The following is a 10,945-nucleotide window of genomic DNA, read 5'->3' on the forward strand; positions in this document are numbered from 1 at the left end:
CTCCTGGCAAGCAGTAGAGCCGCAGAGCACAAAACTGAAACTTTTAGAAGTATGCTCTGCTGAGGCTCCAGAGGCTAAGCAGTGGTGGAGCCCTTGCTGGGACAGTGGAGTCTCAGGTCCCTTGAGGTACCAGAAAGACCAGGGGTGCCTGAGTATGGCAGAGCTCCCAGGTATCGGAGCTGGGAGGCCGGCTTCTAAGACAGAACCAAGGAATGGGCTCTCAGCTCGGGGTTACCTTAAATCATGATCCAAGGCACAGTCGGGACACTACTCTTTGAGCAGGGAACCCACAGGTGACAGATCTGGGAAGACCTTCCCCCCTTCCTCCACCAGGAGGAGAGGCATGAGAGGCGTGGGAGTGCGTTGCAGGAATTTGTTGGGTTTGGAGACTCCAAACGGGGCTGTGCACCAGAGAAAGAAATGTTCGGTCACAGGCCAGGTAAGCACAGAGCGTGGCCAGAGACTAGGGAGATGGGAGGGATTGACTGCTTTTCTCTGCAGGCGCACTGAGGAGTGGGGCTCCAAGCTCTTGGCTTCTCCATGCTGGAGACTTGCAGACCACCTTCTTCATTCCCGTCCTCCAAAGCTGTATAGAAAGCATTCAGGGAACAAAAGCTACTGAGAGCAAAATTGAGATTACTTAGCCTGGCCCCTTGCAAGGGTGGTGCAATTCCACCGCTGGCAAAGACATTTGAGAATCATGGCAACAGGCCCTTCCCCCAAAGGATCAGTAAGAACATCCAGCCAAAACCAAGTTTACCAATCAATGAGAAGTGAAAAACCCCAGAGCTAGGGGGAATACAGCATATAGAATTCACGGATTTTTTCCCATGATTCTCTAGTTTCAAAGTTAAATTAAAAAAAAAAATTTTTTTTTTCTTATTCTATTCTTTTCCCTCTTTCCTATTTTAACCTTTCTTAAACTATTTATCTTAACAATACCATTTTAAAAATATTTTTTAATCTTCATCGTCATATGCTATCCCTTCATTGTATTTAACCTTATTTTTTGTATAAATATAAGTTTTTCTTTCTTTAAAATTTTGGGACATACTTTCTTCTAACAGATCAAAATATACCCCAAATCTAGCAAATGGCTTTGTTCAAGTCTCCAGCCTGATCACATTCCTTTTTCTTTTCTTTTCTTTTCTCAACCAACTTCTTATCAATTCCTTTTTAAAAAATGTTTTTTTAATTTTTATCTTTATAGTCATATTCTAACACTTCATCGTGTTTACCCTTAATTTTGTATATATGTAAATTTTTCTTTCTTTAAAATTTTGGGAGGCAGTTTCTTCTAACAGACCAAGATACACTCAAAATCAAGTATGTGGCTCTGTTCTATTCACTGTGTGTGTGTGTGTGTGTGTGTGTGTGTGTTTCTTCTCCCCCCACTTTCGGGTCTTCTGATTTGGTTAGTGTATATTTTTCTGGAGTTGTTGCTAGCCTTTTAGTATTCTGTTCTCACATTCATCTATTCTTCTCTGGATAAAATGACAAAGCAAAAAACACCTTAAGAAAAAAAAAAACAAAAACGAAAAAAAGAACAAGAGGCAGTACCAATAGCTAGGGTAATCAATCAACCAGACATTAGTAAGATGTCAGAACTAGAGATCAGAATGACGATTATCGAGATGCTAGCTGGGCTTGAAGAAAGTATGGGGCACCTGGGTGGCTCAGTGAGTTGGGGCCTCTGCCTTCGGGTCGGGTCATGATCCCAGGGACCTTGGATCAACCCCGCATTGGGCTCTCTGCTCAGCGGGAAACCTGCTTCCTCCTTTCTCTCTACCTGCCTCTCTGCCTACTTGTGATCTCTGTCAAATAAATAAATAAAATCCTTAAAAAAAGAAAAAGTATAGAGGACACTAGAGAATCCTTTTCTGGAGAAATAAAATCCCTTTCTAGAGAAATAAGAGAACTAAAATCTAACCAAGTTGAAATAAAAAAAGCTATTAATGAGGTACAATAAAAAATGAAGGCTCTTACTGCTAGGACAAGTGAGTCAGAAGAGAGAATTAGTGATACAGAACACCAAATGATGGAGAATAAAGAGCTGAGAAAAAGTGAGAAAAGCAACTACTGAACCATAAGGGGAGAATTCGAGAGATAAGTGATACCATAAGATGAAACAATATTAGATGAATTGGGATCCCAGAAGAAGAAGAGAGAGGGGGACAGAGGTATATTGGAGCAAATTGTAGCAGAGAATGTCCCTAATTTGGGGAAGGGAACAAGCATCAAAATCCAGGAGACAGAGAGAAACCCCATCAAATCAATAAAAATAGATCAACACCTCATCATCTAATAGTAAAATTTACAGTTCTAGGAGACAAAGAGAAAATCCTGAAAGCACCATGGGATAAGAGGTCTGTAACCTATATCAGTAGAAATATTAGACCACAAATATTAGACCACCAAATATTAACCACAGAGACCTGGCAGGCCAGAAAAGACTAGTGTGATATATTCAGAGCACTAAATGAGAAAAATATGCAGCCAAGAATACTATATCCAACTAGGCTGTCATTGAAAATAGAAGGAGAGATAAAAAGCTTCCAGGACAAACAAAAACTAAAAGAATTTGCGAACACCAAAGCAGCCCTACAGGAAATACTGAAAGGAGTCCTCTAAGCAAAAGAGAGCCTAAAAGAAACAGATCAGAAAGGAACAGAGACAATATATAGTAATAGTCAATACAAACAGGCAATACAATGGCACTAAATTCATATCTTTCAATAGTTTCCCGAATGTAAGTGGGCTAAATGCCCCAATCAAAAGACAGGTATCAGAATGGATTTAAAAACAACAACAACAACAAAACAAAACCCACAGATTTGTCATCTTCAAGAAACTCATTTTAGACCCAAAGACACCTCCAGATTTAAAGTGAGGAGATGGAAAACAATTTACCCTGCTAATGAACATCAAAAGAAAACTGGGGTGGCAACCCTTATGCCACATAAATTAGTCTATTTTTTAAAAGATTTTACTTATTTATTTGATAGAGATCACGAGTAGGCAGAGAGTGAGGCGGGGGGCGTGGGGGTGGGTAAGCAGGCTCCCTGCTGAGCAAAGAGCCTGATAGAGGGTTCCATCCCAGGACCATGAGATCATGACCTGAGCCGAAGGCAGAGGCTTAACCCACTGAGCCACCCAGGTGCCCCCAGATAAATTAGATTTTAAGCCAAAGACTATAATAAGAGATGAGGAAGGACAATATATAATACATACAGGGTCTGTCCAACAAGAAGATCTAACAATTTTAAATATCTATGCCCCTAACATGGGAGCAGCAAATTATATAAACCAATTAATAACAAAATCAAAGAAATACATCAACAATAATACAATAGTAGTAGGGGACTTTAACAACCCCCTCACTGAAATGGACAGATCATCCAAGCAAAAGATCAACAAGGAAATAAAGGCCTTAAATGACACACTGGACCAGATGGACATCACAGATATATTCAGAACATTCCATCCCAAAGCAACAGAATACACACTCTTCTCTAGTGCACATGGAACATTCTCCAGAACAGATCACATCCTCGGTCACAAATCAGTTCTCAGCTGGTACCAAAATACTGGGATCATTCCCTGCATATTTTCAGACCACAGTGCTTGGAAACTAGAACTAAACCACAAGAGGAAAGTTGGAAGGAACTCAAATACATGGAGGCTAAAGAGCATTCTACTAAAGAATGAATGAGTCAACCAGAAATTATAGAAGAATTTAAAAATTTCCTGGAAAAAAATGAAAATGAAAACAAAACTATTCAAAATCTCTGAGATACAGCAAAGGCAGTCCTGAGCGGAAAGTATATAGCAATACAAGCCTTTCTCAAGAAGCAAGAAAGGTGTAAAGTATACAACCTAATCCTACACCTAAAGGAGCTGGAGAAAGAACAGCAAATAAAGCCCAAAGGAGAAGAGAAATAATAAAGATCAGAACAGAAATCAATGAAATAGAAACCACGAGAATAGCAGAACAGATCAATGAATCTAGGAGCTGGTTCTTTGAAAGAATTAATAAGATTGATAAACCCCCGGCCAGACTTACCAAAAAGAAAAGAAAAAGGACCCAAATTAATAAAATCATGAATGAAAGAGGAGAGATCACAAACAACACCAAAGAAATACAAACAATTATAAGAACATATTATGAGTAACTATACGCCAGCAAGTCTGACAATGTGGAAGAAATAGATGCATTCTTAGAGATGTATAAACTACCAAAACTGAACCAGAAAGAAATGGAAAACCTGAACAGAACCATAACCAGTAAGGGGATTGAAGCAGTCATCAAAAATCTCCCAACAAACAAGAGCCCAGGGCCAGACGGCTTCCCAGGGGAATTCTACCAAACATTTAAAGAATAAATACCTATTCTCCTGAAACTGTTCCAAAAAATAGAAATGGAAGGAAAACTTCTAACCTCATGTTATTTGGCCAGCATTACCTTGATCCCAAAACCGACAAAGACCCCATAAAAAGGAGAATTATAGACCCAATATCCCTGATGAACATGGATGCAAAAATTCTCACCAAAATACCAGACAAGAGGATCCAACAGTACATTAAAAGGATTATTCACCACGACCAAGTGGGATTTAATCCTGGGCTGCAAGGTTGGTTCAATATCCTCAAATCAACCAATGTGATACAATACATTACATTAATACATACAATACATTAACAAAAGAAAGAATAAGAACTATATGATCCTCTCAACCAATGCTGAAAAAGCATCTAAACAGTTCAGCATCCTTTCTTGATCAAAATTCTTCAGAGTGTAGGGATACCTCAATGTCATCAAAGCCATCTATGAAACCCATCTATGAAAAACCCACAGTGACTATCATTCTCAGTGGGGAAAAACAAAGCTTTTCCCCTAAGGTCAGGAACATGGCACTATCACCACTGCTATTCAACATAGTACTAGAAGGCCTAGCCTCAGCAATCAGACAACAAAAAGAAATTAAAGGCATCCAAATTGGCAAAGAAAAAGCCAAATTCTCAATCTTTGCAGATGATAAGATACTTTTTGTGGGAAACCCAAGACTCTACTCCAAAACTGCTAGAACTCATACAGGAATTCAGTAAAGTATCAGGATATAAAATCAATGCACAGAAATCAGTTGCATTTCTATACACCAACAAGACAGAAGAAAGAGAACTTAAGGAGTCAATCCCATATACAATTGCACCCAAAACCATAAGATGCCTACGAATAAATCTAACCAGAAAAGCAAAGAATCTGTACTCAGAAAACTATAAAGTACTCATAAAAGAAAGTGAGGAAGACACAAAGAAAATGGAAAAACGTTCCATGCTCATGGATGGGAAGAACAAATATTGTGAAAATGCCTATGCTACCTGGAACAATCTACACATTTCATATAATCCCTATCAAAATACCATCAACTTTTTTCACAGAAATGGAACAAATAATCCTAAAATTTATATGGAACCAGAAAAGACCCCAAATAGCCAGAAGAATGTTGAAAAAGAAAACCAAAGTTGGCGGCATCACAATTCCAGACTTCAAGCTCTATTACAAAGCTGCAATCATCAAGACAGTATGTACTGGCACAAAAACAGACACACAGATCAATGGAACAGAATAGAGAGCCAGAAATGGACCCTCAACTCTATGGTCACCTCATCTTTGACAAAGCGGGAAAGAATGTCCAATGGAAAAAAGACAGTCCCTTCAACAAATGGTATTGGGAAAATTGGACAGCCACAAGCAGAATGAAACTGGACCATTTCCTTACACCACACATGAAAATAGACTCAAAATGGATGAAGGACCTCAATGTGAGAAAGGAATCCATCAAAATCCTTGTGGAGAACATAGGCAGCAACCTCTTTGACCAAAGCTGCAGCAACATCTTCCTAGAAACATCACCAAAGGCAAGGGAGGCAAGAGCAAAAATGAATTATTGGGACTTCATCAAGATAAAAAGCTTTTGCACAGCAAAGGAAGCAGTTAACAAAATCAAAAGACAACAGACAGAATGGGAGAAGATATTTGCAAATGATATATCAGATAAAGGGCTAGTATCCAAAATCTAGAAAGAACTTATCAAACTCAACACCCAAAGAACAAATAATCCAATCAAGAAATGGGAAGAGGACATGAACAGACATTGCTGCAAAGAAGACATCCAAATGGCCCACAGACACATGAAAAATGCTCAATATCACTCAGCATTAGGGAAATACAAATCAAAACCACAATGAGATACCACCTCACACCAGTCAGAATGGCTAAAATTAGTTAAGTCGGAAATGACAGATATTGGTGAGGATACAGAGAAAGGGGAACCTTCCTGCTTTGTTGGTGGGAATGCAAGCTGGTGCAGCCACTCTGGAAAACAGCATGGAGGTTCCTCAAAAAGTTGAAAATAGAGCTACCCTACAATCCAGCGATTGCACTACTGGGTATTTACCCTAAAGATACAAATGTAGTGATCTGAAGGGGCACACACACCTAAATGTTTATAGCAGCAATGTCCACAATAGCCAAACTATGGAAAGAGGCTAGATGTCCATCAACCGATGAATGGATAAAGAAGATGTGGTGTATGTATGTATGGAATGGAATACCATGCAGCCATCAAAAAAACCCCCAAAGCTTGCCATTTGCAATGTCACGGATATTACTAGGGGGTGTTATGCTAAGCAAAGTAAGTTAATCAGAGAAAGACAATTATCATATGATTGCTCTGATATGAGGAATTTGAGAGGCAGGGCATGGGGTTGTGGGGGGAAGGGAGAGAAAAATGAAACAAGATGGGACCAGAGAGGGAGACAAATCATGAGAGACTCTTAATCTCATGAAACAAACAGGGTTGCTGGAGGGGAGGGGGATGGGAGGGATAGGGTAGCTGGGTGATGGACACTGGAGAGGTATGTGCTATGGTGAATGCTGTGATTGTTTAAGACTGATGATTCACAGACCTGTACCTCTGAAACAAATAATACATTATATGTTAATTTTTTAAAAAGGAAGGGGACAGCACCCCAGTCTAGCTTAAGTATTTCTCCTCTACTCCCCATCCCATAAAGCCAAGAGAATAGCAGCAGAGTCTAGGGGCCTCCAAATGGGGCACTTTGAAGAAAGACTTCTAGACCAGGAATCAGGTGCCACATTTCCAGAGGCAGCCATCACAGAGTAGGGGACAGAGTGTTCCCACCCCCCAAGGGCCTCTGGCTCCAGTCTATAAAGTAGAAGTGTTTAACTGGTGGTCTCTGAGCTCTCTTCTCTGAATCTGCCCTGCTGATCACTGCCCTCCTGCCCAGGAAAGGTCTGACCATCTATGATCCATCAGGCTTTACCCCACATCCTTCTCAGTGTCCCTACACTCTGACCCACTTCCCATCCAGAAGACACTACGTCTATGCTTGTGGATGTGGGTGTGGGTTCAAATATCAAAAACTCAGCCTGGGGTTATACAGCATGAAGTCCACAGCAGGATCTCAGTTAGACTCAGTAAGAACTTCCCTGCACAATGGGTCTGAAAGCCTCAGCTTATGTGAAATTCAGTAAGAATGTATACATGACCTCACCAGAGGCCTCTCAGAGACAAGGAGTTGTTTTGGACCTCTTTGGGTAGGACTGACTAGAGACAGAAGTCTTCATTGTGATCAGGTCATCCCAGCCTCAGAAGGGAGCTTAGACCCTTAAGGCCCTTAGGCAGAGTGGGTGGAGCCTAGAGTTAGGAGAGCAGCCTGGTTACATTACTCCCAAATCTCTTAGGTGGATCCAGGAAGAGAACAGACCTGAACCCTCCACTGTCTGGCCTCCCTTCTACTCACCCTTCACCGCCCTTTATGGCCCTCCCTGGTCAGAGCAGAGCCTCTCATCTCTTCCTGAGCTCAGCCCTGAGTATAGGCCTCAGGACCCAGTCTCCACCCAGCCTCAGACCTGGGACGCTGATTGCCATTCCCCTGTCCTCCAAAAGTGTACAGTTGAGTAAGGGAGAAAGAAAAGCCACAGGGTTAACTACAGCTGAAGACAGTGTGCAGAGAGGAGATCAAAGGAAATAAATTTCTTCAAAGGCAGATAATCCAGGAAGGTATATGCAGAGCTAACATTTAAAATCGATCTGGATGATTATTTAGGATTTAAGTTGTCAGATTTGGAGAACAGAATTCCAAGAAAACACACAGCTACTAGGAAGGATTTCCTGACTTTGGGCATCATTTGATATTAAACTTCTGTTCATCATAAGAGAGTGAAATGTAAGAACCAGTGAAATTTAAGATAAAACTACAGAAACTGGAGGGTTTGAATACAGAAGACAGAAGGTGGAACCCCTGTTCCAGCTCAGGACCCATTTATCCCCACTTTTCCACTTGATCTTCTTGAAGAGGTAAAGCTTCAAATGGGAGAGGGTACCCATTATGCTTCCATCTATATTATCTCTCTCACCTCCTTCTCCCCACTGAGTTCTTTAATAAGAATGAAAGGATTTCTTAATCTTATTACTGAAAGGAGCAAGAAGAAAAGCATATCCTATACAAATTAACTAAGGTAATTTGCATACCTAGGGAAAGAGAGAAACTCCTCCTCCTTCCATCTCCATAGTTCATTTTCCTAGATCTTCTGACAATAGATGTCAATAAATATCCACACTTCCTCCTTCTCTGGACAGAGATGCTGTTACATGTCAGAAGCAAAGTTTGTCATAAAAATCCCTCATAAAACAGTCTCCCGGGGTGCCTGGGTGGCTCAGTGGGTTAAGCCTCTGCCTTCAGCTCAGGTCATGATCTCAGTGTCCTGGGATCGAGCCCCACGTCAGGCTCTCTGCTCAGCTTCCCTTCCTCTCTCTCTGCCTGCCTCTGCCTACTTGTGATCTCTGTCTGTCAATTAAATAAATAAAATATTAAAAAAAAAAAAAAAAGTCTCCCAAGCACTGGTGTTAGAAGGCAGAGGAGGGGCTTCCCGTGCTGTGTCTGCCTTCAAACCACATGCAGGTCATCCTGCCTCCTGCTTTCAGGAGCTTTGCCTCAAGTTTTCTAAAGAAGTAAACAGACACATTCAACTCTTTTTACCATTCTTGGTCCTGTCAAAGCCCACTGCTTTCTATGAATTTAGTTTCACAAATGGCTAGTTTCTCACAATCTCCATTCTAGATTCTTTAATTAGTATAATTTTTAATTCTTCTCTTTCTAGGATGGCTCAAATAGAGTTCCATTTGGAAGCAAAGACGTAAATAAAATGGCTTCTCCTAGTACCCTCCCTGAGGGGGTTCTAGGAGAGGGACCATGGTTATGTGGGTGGTATACCTGTAACTGCAGCCGTATATCAGGCTAATGTGTAAAAAACATGAGGGAATTTCCTTTTGGCTGCTGTTTCTCTTTCTCTGCAAACCTCTTCTAATTGTAGCAGATGTACAGGGCTCCACAGCAGCCCAGCATCTTAGCCATAAACTTCCCAGAAAGTTTGAGATTCCCTGGAGTTGGGACAGAAAATAAGTATCAGGGTTTGGTACCAACACACCATCCAAGGCCAGGGATGGAAGGCAGCCAGTTCCTTGGAGCTGGCTGAATTCCTACAGGTTTTGTGTACACACACATACACACAAACACACACACACATGCACAGCATACAAAAACTCTAACAAACATGCTTATGTTTATAGATCTACTGAGATAGACATACATCACTCCTTAGAGCATATTTCCCCTCAAATTTCAAACACATATGTCCATACCGTATGCACACACACGACTTTCAACGAGGTTTATGAATCTATGCACCTAGCCTCACCCCTTCCCCAGCTCCTGACTGCAGAGTGGGACACAGTGAAGGTGAAGGAGAGAGTGTCTGAGTATGAGCTGCAAGTGTCACTAAGTGTGTCTCTGACTACATGCCACAAAATAAATTGGTTTTTCATTATTCACTATTGGGAATTACCCACTGCCCTTCAATTACTTCTATGCCATGAAGATTCAATGAGCATCTAATCCTTCCTGAGCCACTCCCTGCAGAGTATAGCTCAGGGGTTACAGGCATGAGACTTTGAATCAAACTTGGTTCAAATCTGAGCATCACAACTCACTCTGCACAAATGACTTAATCTCTCTGAGCCTCAGTTTCAACTTTTGTAAAATGAGCATAACTACACGCATCTCATTCAACTTTGTATCAAGTAGGTGATCATGTAAAGTGTTTGGAGTACTCAGCAAATGGTAGCTCTTATAAGTTCACCATCATCATTTTGGGGCTGTGGACATAGAAGTAATACATAAGAGGTGTTCCTTTCCCAATGAAGTTTTTAAATTTTCCTATGACACGAGGTAAATACGTGAAAAGAGGTGGGACCTGTAAACCTAAAATTCTATTCGAGCCTTTATGTCTAATATATTCTCCTAAGTCCAAGGAGATTTAGGAGATTTGATAGATTTCGGTGCTCTAATAAGATTGTGTTTTTTCTTCTGTCATTCATCATCCCCATGCCTCAGCACCTACATACACCATACGTTCTCACGCCAGCCTCTCATTTAAGAAGTTGACTGAAGTATTCCTGGGATAACAAAGATTTTGCAAGCCCATTTTACACATTTCCTTTTTTCTGGGCAGAAGCCCATTTGAGGTTTTCAACACCAAGTGAGCCAGCCATGCACATGGCCAGAGAGCCTGCACCTTCCCATCCCATCAACCTCTGATCTCAGAAAATTCTTTGTCATGTTCAATCTCCATCTGTTTCCCTTTAATTTTGGCCTCTATTTGTCATCCATTCTTATAAGGGATGAGGCACACAAACCCTCAAAAGCCTAAGAAAATTCTCCAATGCCCACCAGGTAATATTGTTGCACTGCCTATCACTCCAGGTCTCTGGAATTATTGGTCTCATACAGTTTGTTATTGACCCATTAAAAATAATCAAAAGATCCCTTAAAAAGCATTAATTTGGCCCCTACTGGGGTA

This window comes from Martes martes (assembly GCF_963455335.1).
Source record: "Martes martes genome assembly, chromosome: 8".
NCBI lineage: Eukaryota > Metazoa > Chordata > Mammalia > Carnivora > Mustelidae > Martes > Martes martes.